Below are 12659 nucleotides of genomic sequence, written 5' to 3' on the forward strand. Positions count from 1 at the left end.
AATTACCCACCCAACATGGAGAGAGAAGAGGAGGAAGACAGTAACGGAAATGGTGGTAGAATACGGAGCACTAAGGTTACCAAAAACCCTAGTGTTCAAAGCAAGAAAAGGAAAAAGGTTCATCTTAAGTTGCCCGTTGGATTTGAGGAAATACTCAATAACTATAAAGAAATTGAAGACTCCGGGGATCTACCAATATGCAATGGTGTTGGTCCCGATAATGTTCTCCAACTTTTGGATGATCCAAGAAGGAACATCGAGCAGGGGGAACTCCCCTCCCAACCGGGAGATGAGTTCAAACAATAGAAATATAAGTATGAGTTTTATCTCTTGGAATTGTCGTAGAGCAGGAAATGCTGATTTCCGTAGAGCCTTTAGATCCATGCTTGATTATCACAAACCTAGTGTGGTTGCACTACTAGAAACAAGATTATCTGATCATCATGTCATCATGGAGGATTTTGGATTCTCAGGTCTAGCACAGATTGCGGCACAAGGAAACTCGGGAGGAATGACACTAATGTGGAACAGTGATGAAGACAATGTGGACCAAATAGGGGAAACTGATCAAGAAATCCATGTTATAGTGAAGGTAAAAATTCCTCCTAAAACTTGGTTATGCTTAATTATTTATGCTAGTAACTTACTAGAGGAAATAATTACTCATTGGAATAACCTAAAAACAGTTGCTAGCAACTATAAAGGACACTGGTTCGTATTAGGAGATTTTAATGAGGTCACTAGAGCAAGCGAGAAATTTGGAGGCCTCCCTATCAATAACAATAGAATTTCTAAGTTTATTAATTTCCTTAATACTTGTAAATTAATAGACCTAGGTTTTATAAGCCCAAAATTTACCTGGTTAAATAAGAGAAAAAAGAATAAAAATGATTTCATTATGGAGAGACTTGACAGGTTTGTAGCCAACAGTGAATGGATCAGTATGTTTCCTGAAGCTTATGTAAAACATCTCATAAGAACCCATTCTGACCACTGTCTCATACATCTTGACCTTATCAAAAAACCCAACCGTAGCAATAATATATTTCGACTAGAAACCATGTGGTTATCCCATCCCATTTTTAAGGGATTAGTAATGGACTGCTGGACAAATCAGCTTAATATATCAACTGCTATTAACAACTTCACTAACAAAGCCACTGCCTGGAATAAGGATACTTTTGGAAATATCTTTTAAAAAAAGAATGAAATCCAAGCTAGACTAGAATGTATTCAAAAATCTCCAAATTACACAACTAGCACCTTCTTGTCTAACTTAGAAAATGAACTACTAGAAGAATTACAAAAAGTCCTCAAAGTGGAAGAGGAAACTGGAAACTGAAATCTAGAATCCAGTGGATCCAAGATGGTGATGCCAATACAAAATTTTTCCACCTCACAACCCTGCAAAGAAGAAGGAAAAATAGGATTTTTAGCATTAGAGATGAGGATGGTAATTGGCTCCACAACCTAAAGGAACTTGCCCATATCATAACAAATTTCTATAAAAATTTATATACCACTAATCATACTTCCTCCCAAAAAACACTGATATACATGCCTGCCCTATCCTCATTACCCCAACTGACCATTCCCCCCTCACCAAAAGCCTGATGAGGAGGAAGAAAAGAATGCCCTTTTCTCTTTTAAAACACTAAAGGCACCTGGACCGTACGGTATTCACCCTTTTTTCTACCAAAAATTTTGGGGAATAACTAGCAACCTTCTGGTCAACTTTTGTAAAGAATCCTTCACAAAGAAAAAAATGACTGATGACATGAATAGTACCTACGTCTGTTTAATACCAAAGCATCAGAATGCTGAAACCTTAAGGCAATATAGACCCATTAGCCTCTATAATGCTGCCTATAAGGTCGTCACAAAAATTATTGTTAATAGAATAAAACCCTTGCTCAACAAAATTATCCATCCTTCTCAAATAAGCTTTATAAAAGGAAGGAGAGTCTCAGACAATACCATAATAGTGCATGAAGTCCAGAAGTTTTTCAAAAATTCCAAAGGGAAGAAAAGGAAAATCATGATTAAAATTGATTTAGAAAAGGCTTTTGACAAACTAGAATGACCTTTCATTAGATTCTCCCTGAAATCCCTTGACTTCCCGGATGACTTAATTGAGCTAATAATGTCCTGTGTATCCTCCACATCCACCTCCATACTCATAAATGGTTCAAGCACAAAATTCTTTACCCCTACTAAGAGGCATTAGGCAGGGGGACCCCCTATCCCCGTACCTATTCATAATATGCATGAAAATGCTCTCTAGACTCATTGACCACGAAGTAGACTGTTGTAGATGGGACCCCATAACCCTGTCAAAAAAGGGACCCCAATTATCTCACATGTTCTTTGCTGGCGACCTCATTCTTATGATAGAGTCCAATCAAAAAAGTTGTGACTCCCTCATAGATACTCTAAATAAATTCTGTAAATTCTTCGGCCAATCCATCAACTTCAGCAAATCTAGAATAATCTTTTCTAAGAACACCCACCCGAAAAAATAATCTCTCTTCAGCAGGTGCCTAAACATGAAAATATCAAACTCAATAGGTAAATACCTAGGTTTCCCCATGACAAACAAGAGGCTATCCAAAAAAGACTTCCAATTCATTATCGACAATCTAAACAACAGACTAAAAGGATGGAAAACCCACTTCCTAAACCTAGCAGGAAAACCACCCTCATTAAAGAAACCCTTGCAGCCATTCCTAACCACAACATGCAAATTTTCAACCTACCAAGAGCTCCCCAAAATAAGATAGATTCCATCCAACGTAATTTCCTATGGGGAAGTACGGAGGAAAAAAGAAAATGCCACTTGCTTAAGTGAAACAAAGTCACTACTCCAAAAAGATAGGGAGGCCTAGGGCTTTTTAAAACCAGTTGTAAAAATGATGCCTTCAGCACCAGTCTAGCCTGGAGATACTCTAACAACAAGGAAACCTTATGGGTCTAAGTTCTGCGCAATAAATATGATAGGAAAACCAACCACAACAATAGACCCACTCCCAATCCTTTATCCTCGCACATCTGGAAAAACATCTGTAAAGGAAACAAGATTTGCCAAAAAGGGAACAAGTGGATTATAGGTAATGGGAAAAACATAAACCTTTGGAACAGCCGATGGATAAACCATGGGAACACACTAAGGGATAGTATCCATGGGCCTTTCCAAAGAGGGGAAGAAGATATGAAGGTAAAATCCATCATTCAGGATGGTTACTTCAACCTCTCAAAATTATCCTTCGAACTACCTGAAGATATAACCCTAAAAATCCATAGCACTTATATCCAATAGTCCTAGTCAAGTGGAGATAAGATCTCCTGGAACTCCCCAGGTTATAGCTCTTTCTCCATCAAGGCAACCTATGATCTTATTACTCATCAGGATACTCAGATTAAATACAACAACCTCGACTTTAAGTGGATCTGGAAAAGTAACACCCTGAACAAACTAAAATACTTCATGTGGCTGCTCACCCTCAATAGACTCCCAGCAGCCACCTTTCTAGCAAAACGTAATATCTGCGCATTTGACATCTGCACCATATATGGAACTGAAAAGGAGGGCATAAAACACATGCTCTTCTATTGCACCCACTCAAAAGAAATCTGGAGGCAATGTCACATAAAACACAACTACCCACCTTCGGATAGTGAACTCTCTACTTTTTATTGGCTAAAACATCAACTAAACTCAAACAAGCACTATAATCAGTACATCACTTGGCCTATCTTCTTACCTTTCCTCATATGGTACTTATGGACCACTAGAAATGAAAAGATATTTCACAAAAGCAGCCCATATCCTAACATTAGCAAAGTAATCAATAGTACCCAAGAATTTCTTTTTCTAAGCGGTTGAAGTCCTATCCGGACACCAAAAAGAACCATCCTCATTAAATGGCAACCACCTGACATAGGAACCTTCAAACTAAACATAGATGGATCAAGCCTAGGTAACCCAGGTAGGGGGTATACGAGGTATTTTCAGAGATAGCAATGGAATGGATACTAGGATTCAATATGAGATTTGCCTACGCTATGAATATCCAAATGGAAGCCATGTCCCTATTACAAGGCCTAAAACTAGCCATCCAAAAGAGACTAACCCCTTTAGTCATTGAAACGGACTACCAGGAACTTATCAACTTGATAAACAATGATAATTGCCTTTATCAAAATATCATTGAAGATTGCAGGTTCCTATTATCTGAGGCGGGCACGCCACCCTTGAAGCATGCATTCAAAGAAGCTAGTGGAGTAGCGGACACCTTAGCCAAGAATGGATGTAGCTTGGACTCTTTTGCTAACTTAATGTTGTATTATTATCTGCCTGTATATGCTATTTCAGTTTTTAATTGAGATGGGATAGGCACTGCGTGGCCTAGACAAATCTCATATTGTAATGACTACTAAGTTTTTATGTTCTATTAAATATCTTTATTTACTAAAAAAAAAGAAATATTCCCATAACAATGTAGAGGGGTCCACTTGCCCACACACATAGGTGTCACATTGGATTTTTTAATTAATCAGGGAATAATTTTCCTTTGGACTTCCCAAAAAACACTCACATTCAGCTATATAATACACGACACACACACAAAGAGAAGAGGGAAAAGGCGGAGAGGTGAGCACAGATAAGAAAAGGGAGACGAAAGATATCAAAAAAGAGAAAGAGAACCAAAAGCTCTCATCTCTCATTGTTCCAAAGGGCTGCTTCCTCTTTTCACTCAAATGGCTACCGCCACCGTCATCCTCTCAAATGAGCTGGCGGGCCGGTAGTCATGCTTAGACGTTGACCACCTCTCTCTCCTTTCTCATCCCAACTCTCACACCATAGCCTAAAACAGCCCCTCAACTGCGGCAAAAGCAGTTCAAAACGACCACCTTCCACTCCATTTTTACGGCAGGAACCCAGCTGAAGAACACCATGTAAACCAGCTGTAAATCACTCTTATACCTGCTGAAAAACACCATCAAAAGCAACTCCAAAATAACTCCAGCAGTCTAGGTTTAGCTAAGGTCGTTTGAGATTGCCGTTCAAGTTTCCGGTCAAAGGCGTCCAAGCTATTTTTATCGTTCGCCACTCAAGTTTTGTCGGCTTTACTCTACTGTAAATCTTACTTGGAGTTGTATACTAGATCAAGTCATGGTAAAATTAGTTGGCTTAAAAGTTTTGTTGTTTGCTTCTGAGAATGAGAAATTTTGATGATACTAGAATTTTTGCCATGGGATCTACGTTATTAGGTACTATGGGATTTTCTTCCTCTTCCTATTGATTAATTGTTTTATGGTTTATTTCCGTATGCTTTATCAGGCTAATAGTTGGGTGTTTTTTTAATTGTTATTTAAGTTATTTTAGTTGGACTTCGTATGCGTTTTTCTTTTAATCATCTTTTTATGCATTGTTATTTTTGTTTATGTATGATTAATTCCTTAAAAGGTTTCTACTTGGCAATGCAAGTTGTGTTTTAGACAACTTATGAACATCGTAATTTTCTTTAGACGTGATTAATAATAAATCATTGCGATTATGGGTACGGTTCTCGTGGCATGGTCGCGATGCATAAATCCAAATTCGGATGTGCATTTCATGTGACTTGATCATAACTTCGAATATTAATAAAATTAAACATATTGTAGATCGTGGGTACGGTTCCCGTGATGCGATTCACAATGTGTACCAAACAAACGAGTGTGCAATATCGCGACTTGTTTCAACCAATTCCATAAATACTTAAAAGCGGTCTAAAAGGTTAAAAATGCACGATAGTTTTAAAGCTTGTTTTAAATCAGATAATTAGGCCAATTATTAATAGTTGACCGACCGTGCTAAAATCACGGAACGTGATAATGCCTAACACCTTCCATCGGGTTAACAGAATTTCTTCCCCGGATTTCTGTGTTTCGCTGACAGTAAAACAGAGTCAAACTTCCTCGATTCAGGATTTTAAACCGGTGATTTGGGACACCACAAATTATCCCAAGTGGCGACTCTGAATTTGAATATAAATAATTTTATTTCGATTATTGTCACTTTAATTGGAAAAACTCTCTTATCCCCTCGGAAAAGGAGGTGTGACAGCTCTGTCGACTCTGCTAGGGACAAGAACCCAGAACTTTTGGTTCAGGGTTCAAAATTTGAGCTTAGCATAACTGTTATAGTTGGCTTTTGTTTATTATCTGATTTTACGTGTTTGAGCCTAATGTGCTAAATGCCATTTTTTACCGCTTTGATATTGCTTGAATTGTATAAAACTGTTACGAAACTTTTCTTCTCTCCGAGTCTTCTAAATCATCTGGAAAGTGCACGCTGGCGTGACTTCTTTTCTATTAGTGTCATACCCTAATTTAGAACGAGGATCAGATCAGTTACAAAGCCGGATGGCCTTTTGGTTACCGGTACGTTGCCTCCCCCCCGACCCCCCGGCTCGAGTTGTCCGCTCAGGTAAGCCAGGTCTAGAACAATACACCGGGGTTTTAAACCTAGAATAACATAGCCTCATGCCGGATCCCTAGTAGGAACACTTGTTTGCATCACGTGCATTTGGCTTTGGGGACTCAACATAGGGGTTGGGTCCGTCTAGGACAGCTCTACCAAATTAAAAGACCATCCTGATACATTTTACGTACTACATGCATATCTGTTTGTTTCGGACTGGCTTATAGAATAGGAAAAAAAAATAAAAAAAAGAGAAAAAAAGAAAAAGAAAAAAAAAAGAGCGAGTAGTAGGTATTTGAATTTTTTTGAAACTTTGCCAAATTTTGAAAAAAAGAGAAAGAGAGTAAGTCAATGTTTTCAAAAGTCATGTTTCCTCTGTTCCGTCAAAATTGGCCGAACTACGCGGATTTGATTCTCACCGGATGTGAGATACGTAGGCAAACCTCACCGGTTCCGGCCCCAATTTTTAAAAACCCAAAAATATTTTTCTTTACTTCTTTTTTTAGAAAAGTCTTTCTTTGAGACCCCAATCTTTAAAAAAAATCCGAAACTATTTTTTTAATTTCCTCTAAAAATCCAAAAATATTTTTGAAATTGAAAAGAAAATTCAAGATTAAAAAAAAGTTCTTTTTTGTTTAAAATTCTTTCTTTCATAATTTAACATAAAAGTTCAAAAGTTCGAAAATTTTCTTTATTCTTTAGAAGTTTTTCTTTCGAAATTCCTAGAGAAAAAAAAGAGAAAATTCAAAAGAAAAAAAATAATCTTTCTTCTTTATAAGTCTTTCTTTCGGAAATTAAAAAAAATCAAAAAAAGAAAAAAAGAAAAAAGAGTTAGTTTATTTACTTTATTTCCGATCTTCCCGAACTACGCAAAGATCTGATTCATACGGCGTCATGATACGTAGGCAACCTACATAGGGTTCGATCGAATCGTTTTTTTTAAATAGAAAAAAAAAAGAAAAAGAAAAAATAGATGAAGTTATGAGATGTGAGAAATGAGGGGAAAGAAAATGAGCAAATCAAGGAGCACAAGAGAGAAAATGAAGAAAACAGGGGCAAGGGAAGTAAAATTGGGATGATGCCAAGTTGACTTCGCACCCTCGAAGTCATTTTAGAACCGATAATTGTGATTAGGTGCATTGCACATAATGTGAGATTATCTTAGGTTAAATGCCCTAATGCCAATGTGATGACTTTATTTTGTTCCTTTTTGTTATCTTCATTGAGCAGAAAGTTGGTTGGTTTGTGGTTCTTAAGTTAACTCATCCATATAACACAAGGCCAAAGAGCAAGGTAGTCATGGCTAGAAAAGACCTGGACACATGTGTTGTTGATCCGTCTAAGAAGATTGTTGAATTAGAATCTGAGTTGAAAGAAGAGTTTATAAGGTTGAAACGGCAGATGGCCAAAATATACCAAGCCTGGATTAGTGGGTGTCTTCCACCATTGTTTCCTACTAACTACACTGAAAGCCTCGTCACCATTTCGCCACTATCACAAACCCAGATTCCTGTTGCTGCTGATATCTCCCCACAACCCTTTCACACTCCACTCGCCAAAACTACCTCATATCCCGTTCCTCTAACCACTCATGCTTTTGTAGCTCCTCTACAAGCTACCCTTCCTCGATCCGCTAGCGAGACCGTGTTCAAAGTCCCCGATGCCCAATACTACGCTTCGAAACCAACTTTCATGGTCTCAGATCCATACTCTTACACTCATCGTTTTGAGCCTCCCGATGAAACTGAAAAGCCTGCTAAGACAATGGAGCAAGATGAGATATCCAAGAAGGTGAAAATCTTAGAGCAGTCTTTAAGAAACATGCAAGTGATAAGGAGCAAGGTGAGCGTGTCTTACAAAGACTTGTGCTTGTTTCCTGGCGTCCAATTGCCTGCTGGGTTTAAGATGCCAAAGTTTTATTGTATGACGGACATGGCGATCTTGTGGACCATTTGAGAGGTTATTGTAGTAAAATGAGAGGCTCTGGTGGGAAGGACGAGCTATTGATGGCCTATTTCAGTCAAAGTTTGAGCGGTGCAGCCCTGGAATGGTACACCCATCAAGATGCTTGCAAGTGGTATACATGGGACGATATGGCTCAGGCCTTTGCCCGGCACTTTAAGTACAATATAGAAATTTTCCAGGATCACATGTCCCTCACCAAGGTGTAAAAGAATCCAAATGAAAGCTTTAGGGAATATGGGCTCAGATGGAGAGAGAAAGCTGCCCGAGTCAATCCCCCAATGAAAGAAGACGAGATGGTCGAGTACTTTCTTCAAGACCAAGAGCCTAGTTACTTTGGGCATTTGATCTCGACTATGGGTAAGCCTTTTAATGATGTGGTAAAAATGGAGAAATGGTAGAAGATGGGGTAAAGTCGAGCAAGGTCATAAGCTATTCTGCTTTAAAAGCCACAACACAAGAAATTCAGAACGACACAGGAAGCTTGTTGGGTTAGAGGGAACATGATGATGTTGCCATGGTTGTCTTAGGATCACGACATGGCCCAACAGGTCCGCCTCACCAATATACCCAGCCTCGACCCCAACCCCAAACCTATCCCCGAGCTTCACATAATCCACCTCAGTATTATCCTTTGAACAACGTTCGGTCAACTGTCCAACCACTGGTTCACTCTTTATGGCAAGCGCCAGCACCGCATAATGCACTTTTGCCTTCACAACATTTTAGAGCATCCAACAACCCTATAAAACTGGGTTATGAGGGGGAAGAACAAAGGCAAATAAATAGTTTCATGCCAATTGGAGAATCCTACACAAGTTTGTTTGAAAAATTAAAACATTCTGGCCTGATTGAGCCGCTCCTCGGCTATACTTCGGACCCATATACAAAAGGGTTTGATCCTACTTTACGGTGCATGAACCACTCTGATGTCCAAGGGTATAGCATTAAATATTGTCGTGCTTTGAAAAGGGAAATATAAAGAATGATTCAAGAAGGGATTATTGTGATCCAGGACAGTGACAACCAGAATATCACGCAGAATCCTTTACCTGCACATGATGATGCACACTTTGTGGGGATGATGTGTGGTGAAAGGGGGTATGAGAATCCTCTTGGGAACTTTCTAACTAAAGTTAATGATATTGAAATTGGTAATGGTCTTGGTAATATTGATATGGAACTCAGAGGCTAAGATGTCGAGCTTGGTAATTGAAAAGACGCTCCTTTTTTGGTTAGCCAAGGGGAATTTTGGTGGTTTATTTTATTGTCATTTCTGTTGTCTGGGTTATTTCAGGGTTGTAATCCGGATATTGTCTTGTGACTCAAACCCTTATTATCCTTTTATTTTGCCTAGTTTCTTTAGTCGTAGTAGCTCGTTTAGTGTTGTCTAGTTTTGTTCCAGGGTTGTAAACCCAGTTTATTTTACTTGTTTTGTTGTTCAAACCCTTTCACCGTTTGTATAATGCAATTTCCTATTTTCTGTTATTTCTAGTTAGTTTTTGTTTAGTTCCCTTTTCCTTTTATGGTTATTTTCACGTTGGCTCTAATGACATGACATGCATGCATAATTCTAGGTCTGGTCTTAAAATTTAGTTTAATTACGAAGCAGTGAAACAATTTTGAATATGATATGGACGTTTGAGGGAAATAAGTACATAGTTGGACATTGTCATATCATTTAAAGCACGAAATGTGTGAAACTAGGGCAGATAATTTGGGAAGTCGATAGGGTGACAATAATTTGTTAAAGGAGAGTGCATCCCGGACAATTTGAAGCGAGCAACTTTGAGTTCAAGTGCATCTCAAGTTACGAGATAATGCCAAGGGAATTTACTTCAAACAGACGGAGGGTATCCATTGTGAAGAAGAAATCACCCAACTAGAGTTTTGTACTTGACAAGGCACTAAACAAAGTGGAAGGCATATCAATGATATCAATGCCGAAGCTGCAAAAGAAGATAAATCTTAGGCATTTTCAGGGATTAGGAGGCCCACTTTCAGCTACCCAAATACTTTATACCATTCGGTATCCCTTTTGAGCCTTATTTATTTTCTTTCATATCCCTCTTTTGGAATCGGAAGTAGAGTTTGGAAATAAAAAAGAAAAAAATTTAAAAAAAAAAAGAGAAAAGAGAAAAATGAAAAAAAGAAGAAGAAGTAAAGCAAAAGAAGAAAAAGAAAGCAAAAGAAAAGTAACAAAAACAAAGCAACTCTTATCTCTTGAACTACGTTCGACCTGATTCTTGTCACCACAAGATACCTAGGTAGCCTTACGGTTCGGTCGTACTAAATAAAATATTTCATAATCCCACGAAGTTAAGAGTGGGGCAGTTTTTCTTAGTAATTCCATCTAAAAAAAGAGAAAAAAAGAAGAAAAGAATCAAATTCTCTTGTTCTAGAAATTGGGGCAAAGTTTTTAATGGATTCCAAAAGTTATAAATAAATTAACCCTTTTGTCTTAGTTTTAATTTGAGCCTTCATGCCTTTTTTTCTTTATAACCTTGTCCAAAAGCCACATTACATTCCAAAAAAACCTCCTAGATAATCTTTGAGAGTGCCGAGCTAGACATGGTAGGAGCATATGATGTTTTTTACCATGGTCAACACCTTATCATCTGTAGAAATAGAGTATATAAGAAGAAAAGAACAAGATGAGAGAGTCTTATTTGTGAAAACCTTCACAGGCACCATAAGGTGACGGTGAGTTGAGAGAAAGAAAAAATGAGAGAGTCTTGATGGTGAAAACCTTTCGGCCACTACAAGTCGAATAAGGATCGTGAATCAAATAGGATAATTGAAGAATTGAAGCCCAGTTTCATGGTTTAGCGGCATAACAAGAGTTGAAAATTAGACTTGCTTGACAGATTAGACCACTTAATCCAAAATGCACGTCATGGTTATTGGAGTTGGTGTCCACATCTGATAAGTTTTCTTTTGATAATTTTCTTATTAGATGTCATCTATTTCCATTGTCCCCTTACTATGTTCCTCTTGCTTTGTTCAAGTCCCCTTTTGAGTCCGTTTGGTTAGAACAAGTGATAAATGACTTCAAAATTTGCTACCAACTTTCCAATTGCACAAAGCAGAGGCTAGCACATAAAAACGGCATAAGTCAGGAAAGAACAGTATGCGCACTGAGTTGGTAACAACGTGCTTTGGAATTTATGTGAAATGTAAAGGTTCGGTAAATGGCAATTCATGAGCAAAGTGCAACAAGTAGAGGATACTGGGCTCTAATGGATCGGAAGTGTTTTATGTGATAAGGGTTGACAAAAAAAACAATTAGTCAATAACATGAAAGGTCTTCCAAGTTGAAATCAAAGTTATCATGGCAAGTGTAGAAGCAGTCACCTTCAAGGTCAAGGCCACAAACTAACCACCGTGTTTTAAACTCACAAGTTTTCTTTTTCTGAAATGGGGATGAAAGCTATGTTCATATGAAAGCTTGGAAGCTTGACTTTTTCAAGTGTAATGCCCCAATTCTACTTACGCAAAGGCTATTGAGAAGATTCCACATTACCCCTAGGAGACGCACTTCCTAGTCTGGGTTTTTTAGGTTATATTTTAATTTTAGGAGACATACTTTCTAAATTGAGATTTTACCCATAGGAAACGCACTTCCTAGCTTGGGTTTTTCAGGATATACTTTTAGGAGACGCACTTCCTAAATTGAGATTTTACCCCTAGGAGACGCACTTCTTAGTTTGGGTCATTTAAGTTCATTCCTAGGAGATGCACTTCCTAGTTTGAGTCATTGAAATTTCACCCCTAGGAGACGCATTTCCTATTCTGGGTCTTTCAAGTTATATTTTTGTTTTAGGAGACGCACTTTCTAAATTGAGATTTCTTCCTGGATGCACTTCCTAGTATAGGTCTTTCAGGTTATATTTTTTGTTTTAGGAGACGCACTTTCTATATTGAGATTTTACCCCTAGGAGACACACTTCCTAGTTTGGGTCATTTAAGTTCATTTCTATGAGACATACTTCCTAGTTTGAGTCATTGAAGTTTCGCCCCTAGGAGACGCACTTCCTACTCTGGGTTTTTTAGGATATACTTTTAGGAGACACACTTCCTAAATTGAGATTTCAGCCCTAGGAGACGCACTTCCTAGTTTCGGTCATTTAAGTTCAGCCCTAAGAGACGCACTTCCTAGTTTGGTCCATTCAAGTTTCACCCGTATTAGTCGCACTTCCTAATCAAGGTCTTTCAAGTTATTATTTTAGTA

This window comes from Nicotiana tabacum, chromosome 6 (genome assembly GCF_000715075.1).
Source record: "Nicotiana tabacum cultivar K326 chromosome 6, ASM71507v2, whole genome shotgun sequence".
NCBI lineage: Eukaryota > Viridiplantae > Streptophyta > Magnoliopsida > Solanales > Solanaceae > Nicotiana > Nicotiana tabacum.